At 36.9% G+C, this 15381-nt stretch overlaps 1 pseudogene; it reads left to right on the top strand.

The window, feature by feature from the left end:
• The first annotated feature begins 1552 nt into the window (after positions 1-1552).
• On the top strand, positions 1553-15081 carry LOC118838502 (annotated as a pseudogene).
• Positions 15082-15381: the final 300 nt, after the last annotated feature.

The raw sequence follows: 15381 nt of genomic DNA on the forward strand, positions 1-15381 counted from the left end.
TAAACATTGCAAATAGATAATAATTTGAGCCCATGGTTGAATAGGAAGAGACAGATGGGCTAGATTGACTTTGGAAATTGCACAGGGTATTTAAATACCCCAAGCTTCTCCTTGAATCAAAGGGCTATCTTTTTTAATAAGAATATTCTTCCGGTGGTGCTATAATCCTTGAAGAATGAAACTTGAGGATCACCTATGTGTCAATGGACAGATGTAAACATTGTGCAGGAGAAGCTCTATACAGATTTTCTTCCAGGATATTAATGTCATGAGAGTAAAGGATAACTGATGAACAGCCAGAGAGTTCCAGTGATATCCACAAAATGTAAGGAAAATTAGAGGGGGGCTGTAGCATTGGATGACCCTCTTGTGGAAATTTTTTTGGGAGTTTATGGACAAGAATTGTGTGAAACAAGTAGGTATTGATGGTCTGGGCTGCAGTCTTTACCATTAGAGTACCTAGGTTGGAAGATCCATGAATTAAGTGTAAATTTGAGTGTTACACAGTGAAACTCAAGTCATAGAAACTTAAAAATGTCTTACCTAAGAGGAAGTAATAACTAAGTTAAATCATTTAGGGGGTACTATAAAAATAGAATTCTTCATTTTTTAAAAGTTTGTGTAGCACTTGTCTTTTTACAGTTTAAAAAATTATTAATATTTTTATATTGACCTTCATTGACAAATATTTCCCTTCCCCAACATAAAAAAGTTTTTGTGTCAAGGTAAAAAGGAAAATAACGTCTATAAAACTAATCAAAACCATGAAATGAGTCGGATAATATGATAATGATAACAGCAGTAATAAACATTTATGTGATGCTTACTATGTGCTAGGTGCTGTACTAAAGGCTTTGCAATTATTATCTCATTTCATCCTCACAACAACTTTGGGAGGTAGGTTCTATTATTAACCCCATTTTACAGAAGAGGAAAGTGAGGTAGACAGAGGTTGAGTGACTTGTCCAGATTAGCACAGCTAGTAAGTAGCTGAGTACAGATTAAAACTCAGGTCTTCCAGACTCTAGGTGCCACCAAGTTGCCTAATATATGCGTTACTACATACCTGTGTAGTTCTCCCACCTCTCCAGTGAATGGAAGGAAGTATATATTCTCATTTCTTTTGGGGAGTCAAGCTTGTTCAGTATAATTTTGTAATGCTTGGTTTCCTTTTTTCTTGTTCTTTACATCGTTACCACTGCTTATACTGTTTTCCAGGTTCTTTTTACTTAGTTTTAGTTTATATGAATCTCTCTATGCTTCTTTGTATTTCATATTTATCATTTCTAAAGACAAAGAGACATTCCATTACATGGATCTACCATAATTTGTTCCCGAGATGATAGTTATTTGCTTTGTTTCTAGTTCTTCACTACCACAAAAAGTGTTAATTTAGGTATGCGTAGAGTCTCCCACTCTCTTCCTGCTCTCCTTTTTAAACCACTGACTGCTGTGGGATATAGTCCTACCAGTGTAGTCTTGTGTCAAAGGATATGGGACTTTGTTTATTTATTTATTTTTACAGCACAATTTCAAATCGTTTTCCAGAAACATGGCCATGTCCAAAAAAGAAATGTGTCTCATTCTATGTTCTGAGTCCCTCACCATTCTTTCAGGAGGTAAGTAGCATGTTTTATCATTAGACCTCCTGAATTGTGGTTAGTTATTACATTGATCAGAGTTCCTAATGCCATTGCAGTTGATATTATTATTGTATAACTTGTATTCCTGGTTCTAGTCACTTCACTTTGCATCAGTCATGTGAATCTTCCCAGTTTTCTCTGAAATAACTTCCTTCATCATTTTCTACAGCTCTGTAATATTATATCATGTTTGTATAAAATTACTTATTCAACTCTTCCCCTACTGATTGGCACCCTCTGCAGATTCCAATTCTTTGCAACTTCAGAAGAGCTATAAATATTTTTGTTCTTCTGTAGATTTTTTAAATTTAGTATTTTATTTTTCCCCAATTACATGTAAAAACAATTTTCAACATTTGTTTTTAAAATTGAATTCCAAATTCCTCCTGCACCCTCCTCATTGAGAAGGCAGGCAATTTGATATAGGTTATACGTATGCAGTCACATAAAACATATTTCTATATGAGTCATGTTGTAAAAGAAAACATAGAGCAAAATGAAAACCCAAGAAAAATAAAGAAAGTAAAAAAAAATCTATCCTTCAAACTCTATTCAGACTCCATCGGTTCTTTCTCTGGGGATGGATGGCATTTTTCATGATAAGTCCTTCAGAGGTGTCTTAGATCATTGTATTGCTGAGAATGGCTCAGTCATTCACAGTTAATCATCTTACAATAAAGCTGTTACTGTGTAAAATGTTCTCCCAGTTCTTCTCATTTCATTTTGCATCAGTTCATGTAAGTCTTTCTGAGAGCATGTAGCTCAAATGTATATCATTTCTCAGTATTCCATCTCAATTATATACCCCAGCTTGTTCAGCCATTCCTCAATTGATGGGCATCCCCCCAATTTCCACTTCTTTGACACCAGAAAACAGCTGTCTTGATTAGCTAGATCCACCTTCCTTCCTTCCTTTCTTCCATCTTTTTTAGTATACAGACCTAGCAGTGATATTGCTAGGTCACAGGGTATGCATGGATTTATAGGTTTTATTCCAAATTGGGCACTATTCCAAATTGCTGTCCAGAATGGTTGGTTCAGTTCACAACTGTACCAACAATGCATTAATGTCTTCATTTTTCCACATCCTCTCCAACATTTGTTATTTTCCTTTTCTATCCTGTTAGCCAATCTAATAGGTGTGAGGTAGTACCTCAGAATTGGTTTTATTTGCGTTTCTCCAGTCAGTAGTGATTTGGAGCATATTTTCATATGGTTATAGATAGTTTTGATTACTTCATCAGAAAACTGACTTCATAGTTTTTGATCATTTATCAATTGGGGAATGACTCATTTCTATAAATTTGACTTGATTCTCTATGTATTTGAGAGATGAGGCATTTATTAAAGAAACTCGCTTCAAGAATTTTTTCATAGTTATGATTGCTAGCTGTATTGCCCTCCATCCTTTTCCCCCCACCCTGTTTTTCTTTCACCTTATCCCTCTGCAAAAGTGTTTTGCTTCTGGCTATCACCTCTACCCTCCCTTATATTAGCAACCCCCCCCCACCACTCCATCTCCTTCCCCTCCTACCTTTCTCTAGGGTAAGATAGATTTCTCTACCCAACTGAGTGTGTATATGATTCCCTCTTTGAGCCAATTCCAATGAGAGTAAGATTCAATCATTCTCCACCACCTCCCCCATCTTTCCCTTTGCAGTAAAAGCTCCTTCTTGCCTCTTTTATGTGAGTTAATTTATTCCATTCTACCTTTGCCTTTCCCTTTCTCTCAGTGCATTTGTCTTTTCCACCTCTTAATTGTATTTTTTTAGAATCATTCCATCATATTCAACTCACACCTGTGCCATCTGTCCATATATACTCCCTCTAACAACTGCTCTAATAATGAGAAAGTTCTTATGAGTTACAAGTATCATCTTCCTATGTATGATTGTAAACAGTTCAACCTTATTAAGTTCCTTATCATTTCCCTTTCCTGTTCACCTTTTTATGCTTCTCTTGAGTCTTGTATTTGAAAATCAAATTTTCTATTCAGCTCTGGTCTTTTCATCAAGAATACTTGAAAGTCCTGTATTTCATTGAAAATCCATTTTTTCCCCTCAAGGCTTATACTCAGTTTTGCTGGGTAGGTGATTCTTGGTTGTAATCCTAGATCCTTTGCCCTCTTGAATATCATATTCCATGCCCTCTCATCCTTTAATGTAGAAGCTGTAAAATCTTGTGCTATCCTGATTGTAGCTCCATGATACTTGAATTTTTTCTTTCTGGTTGTTTGCAATATTTTCTCCTTGACCAGGGAGCTGTGGAAATTAGCTATATAATATATATTTATTATATATAATATATATTTTATACCATATATATTATATACTATATATATTATATATAATATTCCTATATATAGTATTCCTGGGAGTTTTCATTTTCAGTCTCTTTCAGGAGGTTGTTGGTGGATTCCTTCAATTTCTATTTTACCTTCTGGTTCTAGAATATCAGGGTGGTTTTCCTTGATAATTTCTCAAAAGATGATATCTAGGCTTTTCTTTTGATCATGGTTTTCAGGAAATTCAATAATTTAAAAATTATCTCTCCTTGATCTGTTTTCCAGGTTAGTTTTTTCAGTGAGATATTTCACATTATCTTCTATTTTTTCATTCTTTTGGTTTTGTTCTATTGTTTCTTGGTGTTTCATAGTCATTAGCTTCCACTTGTTCCATTCTGATTTTTAAGGAATTCTTTTCTTCAGCAAGCTTTTGTACCTCCTTTTCCATTTGGCCAATTCTACTTCGATTATCATTGATGTTGTGTTTATTGCCTTGCTGTTACAACTTTTCAAGGAGTTTCTTTGGTGAACTTTTGTGCCTCTTTTACCATTTGGCCTGTTCTGTTTTTAAGGTGTTATTTTCTTCAGTATTTTTTTTGTGCCTCCTTTACCAATCTTTTGACTTAGTTTTTCATGATTTTCTTGCATCAATCTCATTTCTTGTCCCAGTTTTTTTTCTACCTATCTAACTTGATTTTCAAAATCCTTTTTTAGCTCTTCCATAGCCGGAGACCAATTCATGCATTTCTTGGGGGCTTTGGGTGTTGGAATTTTGACTTTGTTGCCTTCTTCTGACTGTATGTTTACATCTTCTGTCTCAATATAGTATCTTTCTATAATCATAATTTTTTTCTGTTGTTTGCCAACTTTTCCAGCCTATTTTTTGACTTGTAACTTTTTGCTAAAGTGGGGTTCTGCTTCCAGGATGGAGGGCACACTGTTCCAAGCTTCTGGGGTTTTGTGCAGCTGTTTACAGAGTTACCCCTAGGGACCTGTAAGTTTTCAATTCTTCCAAGGTGCTATGATCTAAGGAGAGGTGTGCTTACTACTCTCCTGACCTATGCTCTGGTCTGGGAGTGACCACAAGCACTCTTTTCTTTCTATGATGAGGGTCTCTGCTCTTGCAGTTGCAAGCCCTGATGTGCTAGTACTCCTTCTCACCCTGGGACTGCAACCTGGATCCAAGTGTGGGGAAAGCAACAGTTTCCTGCCCCCAGTGTCAGCAAAGAGAGTCATGTAATCTTCTTCTGACCATTTGTTTGACTCCTTTACAGTTTATGGCCTGAGAGCTCTGGAAGCCACTACTACTGCTGCTCCTGATTCAGTTGCTCCCAAGGTTGCTCCTGATTTGTTGGGGCCTGGTCTCTGCTGGTGCAGCCTGTGCTGGACTGTGCTCCACTCTCATCCCAATGTGACCGATCTTTCCTGCCAACCTTTTAAGGCTATCTTAGGCTGGAAAATTGTTTCATTCCACCCTTTTGTGGATTCTGCACCTCCAAAATTTATTTTAGGGCATTATTCAAAGGGGTTTGGAGGGGTTTTGGGGAGAAATCAGGTGAGTCCCTGCCATTTCTCCACCATCTTGGCTCCACCCCATAGATTCTGTTTTGCCTTGTACTAATTCTTCCCTTAATCTACCCTTCTTCTAATTCCCCTTTCTCCTTTCCCTCCTTCTCCTCATATTTCCTTGTTGAGTGAAATAGATTTCTCTATTCAGTTGTGTGTGCGTGCGTGTGTGTGTGTGTATTCTCCCCTTTGATCAGTTCACATAAGAGTGACATTCAAGTATCAACCAGTCTTCCCCCCACCCCTTGTTTCAGTATATACCAACATGTGTACACTGTTTATGTGAGATAATTTTCACTAACTTTACTATCCCTTTTCTCCCTACTGTTGTCTTTTTCCTTTCCTTTTTCATTCTTCTCTTAAAATTGTCAAGTCATAACACAGTGACTCCCAGGCCTTCTGTCTAACTAGATTCTCTCTGTAGCCCCTGATGTTGATAGAGTTTAGAGGTGACACATGTATCATCTCCCTGTTTTGGAATGTAAGCAGCTTATCCTTGTTTAGTCCCTTAGACTTTTCATTTGTGTTTACTTTTTTTTGTTTCTTTTAGCTTCTGCACTTGAACTTCAGAATTTCTGTACTACTCTAATCCTTTCACCAGGAATACTTGGGAGTGCTATTTCATTAAAGATTCATTTTTGCTCCTGTAGGATTAAGCTTAATTTTACAGGATAAGTTATTCAGTGCTGTGCTGTAATTTATATATTTTGTCTTCTGGAATATCATATTCTAAGCTCTCTTGTCCTTTAGAGTGGTGACTGTCAAGTCATTATGATCCTGACTGGTTCCTCAGTATTTGAATTCCTTCTTTTTTTGGGGAGGTGGGGTTGGTGTAACAACAATGTTACTTGCACTCCCTGTGGGGATGTAAGGCCAATAACACCAGCACACAGGAAGGCTGCAAGCACAGGTTCTTTGATCTGCTTTTCTAAAGGAAAGCAACTTTAAGGGGTTAACAATCTTACTTTAATTAATCATACATATATCATTCACTTAGTTCAGGAAAAAAAGTCAGTACCCTGAACTTCAGAGAAAACACAAATAGTAATTACAAGCAGAAATTATAAACAGAGAAAATAAACACAAATCAACAGACAAGGCTTCTAACTGTTTGACCAAGACAATACATACATAGTTGTCAGAGAGAGAGAAGCACCACATCTGCATTTTCAAAGCTGGGTGGGGGGTGGGGGGGAGTTCCTTAATGGTTACCCAGAGTCTCATCTGGCCAAATAACATGACCACTCTTCTAATGAGTGAGCCCCCAAAGCAAAATGCTAACCTCAGAGTCTATATATACTTCTTCAGGGTCAGAGGGTGTCACAACCATGTGACTCAAACTCATGTGATTTAGGCTTTCTTGTGACTCAAGAAGGTCATCAGAGACTCTTGATTCAATCAAAACTCTTGATTCAAATAAAAGCAAGACTCAATCAAAGGCACTTGATTGCCTTAGTGCTGAGAAGCACTCCAAAAGAAAAAAAAAACAGCAAAAAGTCCAACTTTGCTTGCCATTATAGGGGACCACAGCTTACATTACTTTTTCTTTGACCTAGAAACTCTGGATTTTGGCTATAATGTTCCTAGGAGTTTTCATTTAAGAGTTTCTTTCAGGAGGTCACCAATGAATTTTTTCCATTTCTACTTTGCCCTCTGGTTCCAATGGGTCTGAGCAGTTTTTCTTTTAAGATTTCTTGAAATATGTTGTCCTGGTTCTTTTTTGGATCATAACATTTAGGCAATCCAATGATTGTTAAATTTTTCTCCTTAATCTCTTTTCCAAGTCAGTTGTTTTTGCTAAGAGATATATTGTTTCTTCTATTTTTTTTAGCCTTTTGACTTTATTTTAATATTTCTTCTTGTCTCATGGAGTAAACAGCTTCTTGGGAATTTGTTGCTTAGGCAAGTTTTGTACCTCTTGTGACAAGCTAGTGATTCCATTTCCAGTTCTTTCTTCCATTGCTTGCATTTCTTTTCAAATTTTTTTTCCCTTTAGTATTCCCATTTTATTAATAAAAACACTTATTGAAACTTTCTTCATTTCTTCTAGGATGTCTAGATGAATTTGAGCCCAAGTTGCATTTCTCCTTGAGGCTTTGCTTCTTGATGTTTTGGTGTCGTTTGCAAATTCTGTGTTTGTGTCTTGAGCATTTCTGTCACAATAATAACTTTTCATGGTAGGATTCATTTTTTGTTATTCATTTTTTTTCTAGCTCATTTCCTGAGTTTGGATATGATATTATGGCCAGGTGCTGCATACTGTTTGAACAAAGGTGTGGGCGACCTGGTCTTATTGTTGCTTTTCAGGGATATTGAGTGTTGTGTTATTCTAGGTTCTTAGGGACAGCTCAGGTTAGGGACCCGCAAGCTTTTAGTGCTCCCAAAGTGATCTGATCCAAGGGAAAGTGATTCTTCCCCCTTTCCCCACCCCGGCTAAGCTCTGCAAGCTTCTAATGTGGGTTAAATGTGAACAACAGTAGATTGTTGCTGGGCTCAGTCATTGTCAGGTAGCTAGGAAGCTCTAATATCTTAAAGTGATTGAACTGAAGGATCCCCTTTGATCTGGGATTCCTGCCCTGGTTATTTCAGATTGTTCTAGAACCTGGAACTGAGACCCTGTTCTGCCCTTTTGGTCAGAACCATAACGCTATTTGATTTTGAATTAGTTATTTGCTTGGTATACCAGCTAGGGCCTTCAACTGCTCTCTACGCAGGAATACCACCCCTGGGCACAGGTATCCTTTTATTTTGCTTGAATCTGTGACCTGGCACTAGTTAGCAGGCAACAGAGCTGCCGTTTAGCACTAGTTCTTGTCACAGTGTACCGTTGTAGATCTGAGACCTTTTCTTGTACAGGCACACAGATTTTCTATGCACAAGGAGACTGCTTCTGGTCAGATCCCACCCCAGTGTTCATAGACCTCTCTTTTTGTTTCCTTATGAATTCCTGGGTTGGAGAAATGACTCCCTGTGATTTTTTTTCTTGGATTTATCTATCAGGATTCAATCTATGTGTTTCTCAGTGGAACTTTTTTTTTTTTAAAGAGGGATAAGGGGAGCCTGTACTGTGTCTTGCTACTCAGTCCTCCCGCTCTTCCTCTATGTTGATTTTATTTCTACTTTTTTAGCTAGTACTATATAATTTGATGATTACTAAAGTTTAATATGATGTACAGAAATGCATTTTTCTTTCATTTCTCTTTTATTCATTATTCCCCTTGAGGTTCCAAGCCTTTTGTTTCTTCAAATGAATTTTGCTATCATTCTGTTCGGCATTATAAAGTATTCACTTAGTGGTTTGATGTTATAGCATGAAATTTGCAAACTACTTTAGACTGTATGTCTGCCCTCAAGGTGTTAATATTCTAATGGAGAAAGAGCAGTAACTAAACAATTATGTCTCGATTGTAGAGTGTATAGAAAAGAGTAATTTATAGGAACATTGGAAAGGTAGGAAAGTGCTGGTGTTATAAATGCCAGACAGAGGAGTTTATTTTTGATCCTAGAGGAATAGAGAACCAATGAATATTGCTGAGTAGTTTAGTGACATGGTCAGACCTGTGCTTCAGGAAAATTACTTTAGTGGCTGTATGGAGAATGCTTTGGAGTATGGAAAGACTTGGGGCAGGGAGAACAATTATCCTTTAAAGGTTGGGAATCTCTTTCTAAAGAAGCAGTATTTCCAGCCTGTCCACCTGGATTTATAAACAAATCTTTGCCTGAATAAAGTGGTTTTATTCCATGATACAAGGAAATCAGTGTTTATGATGTCTGTCATCACAGTATAGTAATATAGCAAAATGTGCTGCTAAAAGACTTATCAGGCCTGATGAATGCTGATCTTTATGTTATGGACTTACATTGATTTTTTGATGTCTTACGAATTGAATTATCCAGAGATAGAGCAAATTCTCAGTGCTTGAAGGAACAGATTATTATATTTAAGATATTCCAGACAATAGTTGTTTTACTAATATAATAATTATCTCCTATACTTTGTAAATTGTGACTGCTTAAGGCCATTTTACCTTCTGTCTAGTTGCATATAATTTTGTAAAGTTCTGTGTTGCCAAATGTTATAGAAATGGCATGCTAAGTAGGGATAATTGACTAAAGTTCTTTTACTGTTTACATCATATATAGATAGGTAGCTTAGGATATATGAAATAAATAAATCATCAGCATTTCTATATAATAGCAATAAAACCCAGCAGGAAGATAGAGAAATGCCATTTAAAATTAATATAGAATGTACAAAATACTTGGGACTCTGCCTCTCAAGATACATGCAAGAAGTATGTAAATACAACTGTGAACAACTCTTTAGAGAAACAAAATTAGAACTAAATAATTGGAAAAATATTCAGTGCTTGGGGGTGGGCCAAGTGAATATAATAAAAATGACAATACTACCAAATCTAGTTTACTTATTTAATTGCACACCAATCAGATTACCAAAGGAGTAATTTATAAGCTAGAAAAAAATAATGAAATTCATATAGAGGACAAAAGGACAAGAATATAAAGAGAAATAATTTTTTAAAATGGTAATGAGTCGAGTGATTTTAGAAAAACATGGAAAGACTTGCATGAAGTAATGAAGAGCAAAATGAGCAGAACCAAGAGAACATTGTATATGATAACAGCAATATTGTTTTAAGAACAACTTTGAGTGAATAAGTTATTTTGACTATTATAAATACCCAAATTAACTATAAAGGACATATGAAAAAAGATGCCATTTGCATCCAAGAAAGAACTAATAAATAGAAGTATGTATAGAACAATTTTACATACATACATATGTGTCTAATGGTAGCCATCTCTAGGATGGGGGAAGGGAGAGGTGAGGGGGGAAAAAAGGAAAAATAGAAAAAAGAAATTTATGTGATAATATTTTTTCTTGTAGAAAGTAATATTTTATTTTTTAGCAAATAGTATTTTATTTGTTTCCATTTACATACAAGGATACTTTTCAACATTTTTTTATAAGATTTTGAGTTCTAAATTTTTCTCCCTACTTCCTTTACCCCCTCCATAAGATGTCAAGCAATCTGATATAGGCTGTACATGTACAATCATGTTAAATATATTTCCGTATTAGTAATATAGGAAAGAAGAAACAGAACAAAAGGGAAAAGCCAAAAAAAAAACCAACAAAAAAAACTGAAAATAGTATGCTTCAGTCTGCATTCAGACTCCATAGTTCTTTCTCTGGATATAGATAGCATTTCTTTCAGGACTCTTTTGGAATTATCTGGGATCCTTGTATTGCTGAGAAGAACTAAGTTTAATCATAGTTGATCCTCACACAGTTTTGCTGTTATTTGGACAGTGTTCTGGTTCTGCTCACTTCACTCAGAACCAGTTCATGTAAGTCTTTCCAGGTTTTTCTGAAATCTGCCTGCTCATCATTTTTTGTGGCACAGTAGTATTCCATTTAATTCATATACCATAACTTATTCAGTCATTCCCCAATTGATGGGCATCCCCTCAATTTCCAATTCTTTTACACCACAAAAAGAGCTGCTTTGAATATTTTTGCACATGTGGGTCCTTTTCCCTTTCTATTATCATCTCTTTGGGATCCAGACCTGGTAGTGGTATTGCTAGATCAAAGGGTATGCAGCTTTATAGGCCTTTGGGCAGAGTTTCAAATTGTTCTCCAGAATGGTTGGTTCAGTCCACAACTCTACCAGCAATGCATTAGTGTTTCAATTTTCTCACATCTTCTCCAATATTTATCATTTTCCTTTTCTGTCATATTAGCCTAGGTACAAAGTGGTACCTCAGAGTTGTTTTTAATTTGCATTTCTCTAATCAAGAGTGATTTTGAGCATTTTTTCATATGGCTGCATATAAAAATGTACTAGGCCTCATTAAAATGTAATCTACTTATGAATAGGGATTGTTTTATTCATTATCTTTGTATTTGCCTTGCTTTTTTTCATTAAGCAGGTGGTTAATAAATGCTTGTTTAATGATTGGTTCTTGTAAAATTTTTATGGATCAATGGTATGGCTGGGTAACTGTGAACCACAGTTTGGTATATGACAGTGGTCCAGTACTGTTGGGGGTTAGTCTTTGCCCACCTAGGGTCAAAAACTGTTGTGGTTTCATGATGTGTTGTGGTGGAGCTCAAAGAATTCAGGATCAGACCACCTCTAATCCAAGTATAGGCATTTATAACAGAAATTTACATAGAATACAAGAATATGATTAATATTAAAAAGTCAAGAGGAGTTTGTTAAGGGATTAGATAATGGAGGAGGGGTCCTAGCCTCAGTGGAACTTTGCAGGAGCTATAGTAGGGTGGGCCCCTTCTGCAGTTTGGTGGTCAAGCATTCTGGTCATGCTGCCCTCCAATTGGCTGGCTATTGTGGTTCTGTCTGGTCAAGATAGATGATGTGATTGTGATTGCACACCTGTTTCATGGGAAAGGGTTTCTGTGGGACAGTGCTGATTTTCTGTTTCTGTGGGAACTAAGAGTTCAGGGACATGCCTATTGTTCTAGTGAGCAGTGAGGCATAAGTTAGGACATTGGCAGGGGGCTGAGTGACTAGGTACAGTGGGGAATGAAATTAGAATATTTGGGCTGGGGGCAGCTCTATTAGGACTCCGTCAGTACCAGGAGTGTATTGGCGAGTCCTTTAAATTATTTTCAGGTCTCTGTTTGTAGCGTGGAGATTTGTCATCAGTGACGTGATAGATGTTTATCTGGGTTCTCCTGTATAATTCTAGTCCTCAGCTCTTGTCTTTCCAGGTAGTTGGTAGGTGCCAATTTTTTTTATATGCTGCAGTGATATGTTACGTAGTTATTATTAGCTCCTTGTATTATTGATCACCAAGTCTGGGCTACTTTATTCTATAATTTCTGGGGGTAGTGATCTGGTACTCAATCTGCATTATTAACCTTTTGTTCAACACTTCCTCTTTGACCTATTTGCCAAGTTTATGTGGATGCTGTCCATGAAAGAAAGGCCTTTTGATTCCATTCTTGGCTCTTAGCCGTCCTGTAGGCTACGCTTGATAAATCCAAAGGTACATACTGTTTGTCAGTTTTAACAGTTTCCTGATGAAATGATGGCTGATTGTTCCAAAGGTATTTTTTGTAAGCTTTTTATATGTTTGTCATGTATTCTAATAACTACTACCAATCTTCCTTCTTCTTTTTGGTAAGGAAATGTGAATCTTTCTGTGGTATCTTAGGAGGACACCATACCCTTTGTTAAGATCATACATGTTTTTGTTTGTTAGTATACTTTCCAAATTTGGTATTTTGTAGTCCTGAAAGTATACATGTAGTATGTATATATAAGACTGATACTTTGTAGCCATGACCATCATGCTGCACACCTCCTGGTGCCCTTAGTCCACTTCACAGCTGACACCTTCCCACCCATCCACGCACCATACTCATTGTCAGTTACAGCACCGTTGCTGACTTTACAGAGCTACCTCCTAGGGCACAGCTGCAGGCCTCTCCCAGAATGGCTGGAATGGTCTTAGTCATGATGCTTTCTGAATCATTTCAAAGTGAGAGTATTCATCAGAAGCAATGAAGCAGGCAGTTCTTATTGTTACTGACTTGGGTACAACTAAATCCTACGTGGCAGTAATAAAAGGGAAACAAACAAGGGTGTTGGAGAATACTGAAGGTGCCAGATATTCCCTCAATTGTAACCTTTTTTCAAAGACAGCTAGCACCTTATTGGCATGTTGGCCAAATGACAGGCAGTTACCAACTCAAACAAAATGCCATCGTGCACCTAATTGGCCCTTGATTTGATGATCCTGAAGTGAAGAAAAATATTATAAATGTTCCTTTCAAAATTGTCCATTTCTCCAGTGGAAATGTGTGGATTAGAAGCCCATGAGAAACTACATTCTCCATGTCAGATAGGTGTATTTGTGTTGATGAAAATGAAGGAAATTTGTAGAAAACTAAGACACTTTGCAAAAAAAAATGCTGTTATCACTGTGCCTACTTATGTCAATAATTCCCAATGATAGGCCACCAAAGATGCAGAACAAATATCTGGTATAAATATACTTTAAGTGATTAACAAGTCTGTAGCAGTTGCCTTAACTTATGGCTTGTACAAATCTAAAGACAAAATTATGACTACATATGACTTAGGTAGTAGAACTTTGGATCTCTCTATCCTGGAAATTCAGAAAGGTTTATTTGGGGTGAAATCTACTGATGGGGATACTTTCCAAGGTGGGGAAGACTTTGGTCAGGCCTTGCCCCAGCACTTTGTGAAGTAGTTCAAGAGAGGGATAACACTTGACCTGACCCAACACAATATGGTTCTTCAGCAATTACTGGAGGCCTCTGAGAAGGCTTAGTGTGAGCTATCTTCTTCTGTGCAAACTGACATCAATTTACCATATTTAACTATGGGCCTAAGCACTTAAGCATGAAGGTGACTTGAGCTCCATTAGCATCGGGAGAACTGATCTCATCAGGAAAACTACTGCTCCATGCCAGAAGACCATGTAAGATGCTGAAGTCAGCAGAGTGACTTTGACAAAGTCATCTTAGTTGGTGGCCTGAGCAGAATTCCCGAGGTTCAGCAGCCAGTAAAGGAACTATTTGGCTAGGTCTCTAGTAAAGCACTCCCAATGAGGCTATGGCCATGCATAGGAGGCATGTTGGCTGGTGATGTCACAGATGTGCTGCTTCTGGTTGTCACTCCCTTTTCTCCGGGCATTGAGATATTAGGAGGCATCTTTACCAGACTAATCAATAGAAAGACAATGATTCTGACTAAGAAGAGTCAAATTCTACAGCTGTTGATGGTCAGACAGAAAAAGAAATTAAAGTATTCCAGGTAGAGGGAAAGATGGCAGGCAAAAATCTTCTTGAACATTTAACTTTGATTGGAATTCCACCAGTCCCATGTGGAGTTTCATATATTGAAGTCACAGTTGACATTAGTGCTCATGTGATTGTATATATTTCTGCAAAGGATAAAGGCACAGGACATGAACAACAGCTGGTGATCCAGTCTTCCAGTGGGTTAAGCAAAGATGACATTAAGAATATGGTTAAATGACGAATATGGAAATATGTTTTATATGATTGCACATATGTAACCTATATCAAATTGTTTACTATTAGGAAAGGAGTAGGGAAGGGAAAGAGGGAGAAAATTTGGAACTTAAAATTTTATAAAACAAAAAGAATGTTAAAAATTATCTTTACATGTTATTAGAAAAATAAAAAAAAACTAAACAAAAGGAATATAGTTAAGAATGCAGAGAAACATGCTGAGGAAGACAGGAGAAAGAATGTGTAGAAGCTGTCAATATGGCAGAAGAGATGATTCGTTGTACTGGAACAAAAGTGGAAGAATTAAAAAACCATTTTCTAGCCGATGAATGCAATAAGCTAAAAGAAATTGTTAAAATGAGAGCTTTTAGCTTGCAAAGATAGTGAAACAGGAGGAAACAGGCAGACAGTCTCAGCTCTCCAACAAACATCATTGAACCTCTTAGAAATGGTATATTTAAAAAATGGAATTTGAGCAAGGAGGCTCTAGAAGTTCTGCTTCTGGAGAACGGAAGAAGGAGAAGCAGTAATATCACCAGTTGACCTTGACTGGAACAGAAATTGGGATGACATTTATGAAGCTTGGGAACAAAGACGTGCAAGGTCCTTCCTGAGCAGAAATGGTAAAACTTCAGTTTTACTGTGGTTTTGCAATATTCTATCTATAATTTCATTAATGTTTAATTTTTGTGAATGTATTAGCTAATTATCATTTGACAGGTAGTTCAGACAATACAAAGTTCTAAATGTTTTTCCTCAGCCTATCATTATTTTCTAGCTGCCTGTGTTGATGGTGGCATGGAACTCACTGATCATTATAAAGGCTTGAC

Source organism: Trichosurus vulpecula, chromosome 1, assembly GCF_011100635.1.
Source record: "Trichosurus vulpecula isolate mTriVul1 chromosome 1, mTriVul1.pri, whole genome shotgun sequence".
In the NCBI taxonomy this organism is placed as follows: Eukaryota; Metazoa; Chordata; class Mammalia; order Diprotodontia; family Phalangeridae; genus Trichosurus; species Trichosurus vulpecula.